Below are 6,336 nucleotides of genomic sequence, written 5' to 3'. Positions count from 1 at the left end.
TGTAGAAATGGCAACCTGTAGGAGGTGGCAGGGCACCCCGCCAGCATCTGTAACTGTTTCAAGATATCCTGGCTCAATCCATTGCTGAACAGAAGTCAACTGCAGGATAAGTGTGTAAACACTGGAACTATGGAAGTTTGATTTTCTATGGACTTCTGTCTTATGGTTGATCAGCTTTTAAACTGATCTTTGTTGACAAAATTCCGTAAGACATTCTCAGCTGAGTGAAGAAGGCCCAGTTCCCACTTCCAATCTTCTTCCATTCCAGAAACAAACAGATGGACAAATAAAGACAGCAATATCATAGCAGCATAACTTCTTAGTGAAATTGGTATAAAAATCTGTCTTTCTCTCTGATGTCATATAATTTTATTCCTAATATAAAGATTTCAACCTATGTTCTGTCTACAGTTTTTAATGAAAAAGAACAGCCACTAAATCCTAGGAACTGCATGGTGGGATCATAAACCATTTTCAGAATGACACAAACTATAAAAATTCTAAGAGAATTTTTTCTTCAATAACATACCTTCCAAAGAACAGTCCTCACTTTTTGCTTAATCCGATATCACTGACTCTGAAGTTTCTTGATATATACTCCTTGCCCCCTTAACTAGGACAACAGTCTTCCACATGGACAAGCAGCGGACCTCTGAGATGACAGAGGATCTGCAGTGAAGGCAGGAACAGTTGTCCTCAGGCCTGCAGGCACAGGCAAGGACTCTTTCCACGCATGGTTAAGAACCAAAGACTCCAAACAGCAAACTCTGGCAGATTTATCTGCCATGTTTTAAGATGTTATTTCTCCCAACTGCCTGAAGTCATGATGATTCCTGTAGAACACAAACTTGAAAGTAGGTAGCTTTTCACAACACCAGCCTGTGACCTGGAGTCTCCACCATACAAGTGTGGTAATATCTAGCAGTAGGGTAAAGCAGACAGTTAAGTTCAGCTGAACAGGTAACTGCCAAACACCACCTATCAAAATAATCCATCACCAGTATGCACTTACAGGTTAGGAAGCATCTAGGAGAAGACAAACCAGACTCTCCCCAACCCTCTGTATCAGGCCCGTGTAATGCAGCAGCCCAGCAAACACAGCATGCTGCGTGGGTGAAAGAAACTAGTTTGACCTGCCTCACTGCTCTTTCCTTGGCCCATGACCAACACATCGCTGAGCATACAGCAGATCATGACCAGAAGCAATGCCATCTTTCAACAGCCCAACTACAAATGCTGGGTTGAGTGCTGCTGACCATAAAGTGGGGAAGGGTGATGTACTGAGGATTCCTGGCTGATAACTGCTCTTCATCTGAGTATACGGGACAACATCTCTCTGATTTTTTATAAAGGTTAATTTGCAGATAAAAGAGAACTGGCTATGGGCATATGAAGATGTTGAGGTAGAAGGGAGACCTGTAGACATGGTAAGATATGGCTGCCGTAAGTTCTGGTTGCCTTAGATCAGTTGTCTGTCCTCTTTTCCAAACAGAAGTGTTCTTCAGGAAGATTTTGAGAACTGCCTGTATATCTGAGCTTATTGCTGTCTAATAATCTCATCAGGTTGGATGTTACTGCATAAATGCAGTAGCCTTACCTTGGATGTCCCATGTCCAGCAATGCCAAAGCGATCCTCACAAAAAACACTAGGCCGGTATTGCTTGTGCAAAGTAACTTCAACAAAATCAAGAGAGCACTTTACCACTCCTGAAAAGTGTTGCATGAACTTGCCACACAATTGCTTTCAACATTTCTTGCAAGTCCAAAAAGTTTGAGACTTACTGTACTTACATTACGCAACTTGTGTGCCTATTTCTGCATTAGAAATACAGCATCTAAAGGGCGAGATGAAAAGGTACCAGAGTAGTACCACTGGCAAGTAATCTATCCTCAGCCAAGTTTTACACACCTGTTTCATACCCTTCCCCTTCTGCAATTGACTTTCAGGGTGGCACTTCAGGTATGGTAAAAATTTGTTGTCAGATGACTGCTTTTAACTCCCACTAGAATTTGTGAGAGGGATGTGACCATGAATAGAAAAACTACACAGTACCCTTTCCTAAGTATGCCTGTAATTTCAGAACCATGCTTTCTCAGAGCTGAGCCTACCTCTGCCAAGACTGAAGCCTTTATCATGGCTGCTGAACTGAAAAGTGAGGCACAGATGAGAAAGGAAAATACTTCTACAGCATTTAATTTCAGTTGTCATTTTGAACAGGACGTAACTAAGCTTTCTGTCTGAATTTACCAATTACAGTAAGAATAGAGTCTTAATGAATGTTTAAAGCCTGATCAGTTTATGAAAGGAATTATATAACATGGTATTGTAGCAGCAGTGGATTGAACTCAGTGACCTAAAATGCTTAAATTTATTTCCATCTTAGGAGGTTCTGGTGTCTACCTGTCAGCAGCAGAAGCTATTCCCAGAAAATCAATTATACATGTAAGCAAAAATACCATGGAGATGAAAGAACATATGAAAGAGCAAGCACAATTCTCCTTTCACAACACTGTGAATCAAAAGTAACTTCACTGAAGCCAATGAGTTACACTGGTGTGAGTGAGAAAAGAACCAGCTCCATTGTCTCAAAATTGCTCAGGCCACCCATGGAGTCCAATCACAGTAAACTGTAGGCAGCTAATATTGCAGTGTTTAATTCAGAAAGCCCAAGACTGAAAAAAGGAGACTGAAAAGAAAGGATCTGAATTTGGGTTTAGCAAAAAAAAAAGCTGAAAAATAGCAGGAAAATTGTGAATGGGAAAAAAAAAAAGATTCTATGAATAAAAAAATCTTCCCTCCCACAAAAATTTGCATAGAAAACAGTGAATCTGCATGCTTTGGTTTTGTTTTTCAAGCATTCTGCATGCACACAGTTAACAGTTGCTGAGCTGTATGCTTCCCTGAAGCATATCTTCATTTTCTGAACAGCAGACATATTTTGTGTGCTGATGCATATTATGTTATAGCTACTCAGAGTGCTACAGAACGAGTCTTAGCTTTCTAGCATAGGTCACTGTAATGTATGCTGTCCCATTTTTAGGTAGCAGCGTATTAAACGATGCCTTCATTTTCCCCTGCTTTCATTTACTTCCCCTAAATGCACCGTCCCTTTTTAATCTTGGATTGGTTAGTTTAGCTTTCCTAGCTCCTGTCACCTCCCCATTTGAAACAGTATTTCTGCTAGTAGTACTTACTCTCAGTAATGGAACAAAGGCTTGTTTCTGGAAAGCTGTCTGGTCACTAATGTCTTCCTGTATCTCAGCCTTCCTTCTTCAGTTTTCTTCCAGTTTTTCTGCCTTCTCTTCTCCATTTAGCTCTCATCACATGCTGTCTCTTTCATCTAGTTACACTTCACCTGCAGCATCACCCTCTTTGTTGGTATTATTGTCCTGATTATAACCATCCAGAAGCTATTGAGGACCTGTAAAACAGCACATTGTGAGTTTATTATGCTGCATTACAAACTGCTACACTGAGGCACCGTGTCAGCATTATGACAAAGCATCAAAACACATTAAGACAGATGTACTGAATATGATTCACAGAACTCACAGGAACGCCATCTCTTTTTTCCAGGTTATTCTTTCTCCTATTTTTCTCCCTTTCTCACTTTATCCTCTATTTTCTTGTCACTTTTTCATTCTCTGCCATTTTTTCTTCCTCCCCACAGTCATCCTCCCCTGGTTTCCTTCATTGTCCACCTCACATTCCTCCATGTATTTTCCTCCCTCTGATTTGCCTGCACAAAGGACTGTAGCAGATGCAGTACTGCAGCTTTCTTAAATGTATCCTTGACTCTTTACTAAACAAAGTTGCATCTCTGTGCATCTTTGAGATCAACAAACTAAGGGTCTAGAAAGCATTCCATTCCCAAAGGCTTAAACCAGAGAGCTCTGAGATTAATACGACTTCTCAGTTCCCTAATCTCCAAGATGGAACACACCAGAAACAGCAGGAGAAAGCTTGAAATAATACCAGATTCTTTTCTTCACATGCACATACTTCCTTTTGCCTTGTGAGAGCTGAGGCTCTTAGCAACAAGAGCACTGTAGAATGGGGTAGTGACTAGAATTTGATGAACTCAGAACAGCAGAAAATAAAAGATGTACTTTGTAATGGCATACAATTGAAGAGCATGAAATTGGTGCCAAGCAGTGCTAAAACCAAACAAATTATTTCCCAACAATTCAACATGCAAAGGGTCAGAACGCTTTTTAAAACACTCAGACTGTTAATTCAAATCAGTGAAATTCAAGAAGAGAACAAAACAGTTTGTTGATACTAGGTATTTTGTTTTACATGCTAGCATCAGATTTTCAGGAGCAGCACATCAGGTAAAAAGACAGCACACTCACTTAGGATAGTATCACTCGTCTGTATGCTAAAGATAGCTTCTAAGCCTCACTTAGATCAGGCTAAACTTTGGCACATGCCACAGCAGCTGCCTGCCATGTAACTGTGCCTCTTTCAGCATGCAACACAGTACAGAAAGAATGGTGTATTAAGGTATTTTAATGGCAGGTATATTAGCCTGAAAAGGTTAAGTAGTTTCTTCAGATAATATAGTTTCCTTTAAGTGTCTGTCAATTCTTAAGATTTTGAAAACAATTTGTCTATAATTTTAGTGATTTTTTTCCCAACCTCTGTTGATCTGTGAAAGCCTTGAGGAAACAAGGAAGGAGAATTTCTTAGTGGCACAAGACAACAATAAAACTTAATGTACGCTCACGTTATTTATAACTACATTGAAATCCATACAAAAAACCCTGAACAAGAAAACAAATAACTGTTTTTCACATAGTTCTCAGATACAGTACATTATAATTTGGTCTGGCAAGTCTCTGTGAATCACACAAAATATACTGTGTAACTGAATAAACTGCAGAAAAATTGCATTGTAAGAGACACTAACTACAACAACTTGGTTGTGGGGTGTTACACATTTACTTTGTTATAAACATACGAATTTTGTAGTAAAAATTCTACTGGGACTGTCTAAAGAATCTGCATTTCAGCAGCTAATCATTTGGTTTGCTGAATAATGGATATGACAGATCTGGAGTTCCTCCAGTGTTGTCCTCTTTTTCTGTGTGGCAATTATGCCTCTGTGGAAACAGGAATCTCCCCATGGAGAGAGAGAACTTTCAGATTCAAGATATTTTGGGAAACAGTACCTGCACATACATTCTAGTGCAGAAGTCAGATGTGTTCTGGACATACTAGCTCCACGCATACGCACCGAGTAGCAGACTGGACATCTCTGACTCACTGGATGTGCCAGACGTACCATGAAGTCCATGATGCTCAGAATTCAGTAAATGTGATGCTCATGTATACAGGCCATCTGGGCACTGATCAACCTCATGAGTGTTTCCACAAGCATTTTTTATTTTCTTTTTAGTAATATATTAATTAGCAGTCAGTAAAATAACTAATACCATAATTTAACTGTAAGCAATTATCTCATTATCACTGTTTAATTCACAATAGGAATCAACCAACTCTCTTGACACCTTAACAATGCATTAAATTCACAATAACTAAGGCATATCGCATTCCATTTCCCAACATTCATTTAGTGTGTAATGGAGGCAAGGACATTCTCCTCTTTTACTGTCAAACAAGGAGAAAACAGTGCTACGCCTCACCTGTGGTTGATAAAAAATATTGAGTGGTATATGTTTTTAAATTTTATGTTATCATATATTTAAAAACTGTTAAAATGTAGCATAGAAGGCATGTTATATTGGCTATAGCTGGACTTGTAACTGTTAAGGGTTTTTGTTAACATCGTTTGCTGTGCTTGACATCTTACATATTTTTAACTGAACAGAAGCAATAGAATGACTTTCAGATTTCAAAATTTCAATATTTTGTCTTGCAAGAATTATACACAAATGTACAGAAATTAAAATGCTGAGATAACTTGGCAAGCCCTTGCAAACTCTACAAAGAATTCAATTTATCTTCATTGAGAGCTAGTAGAGTCATTACATTCAATTGACTTAAGGATTTGGACAAATCCCCAAACCTACAGCCATACCTGGCAACATCCCCAAAACAACAGTCAATAAATGACATATTTTTAAATACAACTGCATAAAGAAAAGACACAGTAAAAGAGGAGGAAAAGAAAGTCAGTGCAGAGCAAAACCAGAATACATCACCTCTTCTCTTACAATATAACCAGTTATTTCAATTCCAGCATGTCACTAATTCAACGCTAGACTTTTATAAACTACCATCCTTACTTCCACCTCAGGAAGCTGTCTTCACAGTGAAGGTGATCAATTCTGATGCATTTTGTAAGCCCATATGGAAAGGATGGAAAGAGT

This window comes from Chaetura pelagica, unplaced genomic scaffold (assembly GCF_000747805.2).
Source record: "Chaetura pelagica isolate M959 unplaced genomic scaffold, ChaPel_1.0 scaffold69, whole genome shotgun sequence".
Lineage (NCBI taxonomy): Eukaryota > Metazoa > Chordata > Aves > Apodiformes > Apodidae > Chaetura > Chaetura pelagica.
Note: the sequence above shows the minus strand (reverse complement) of the source record.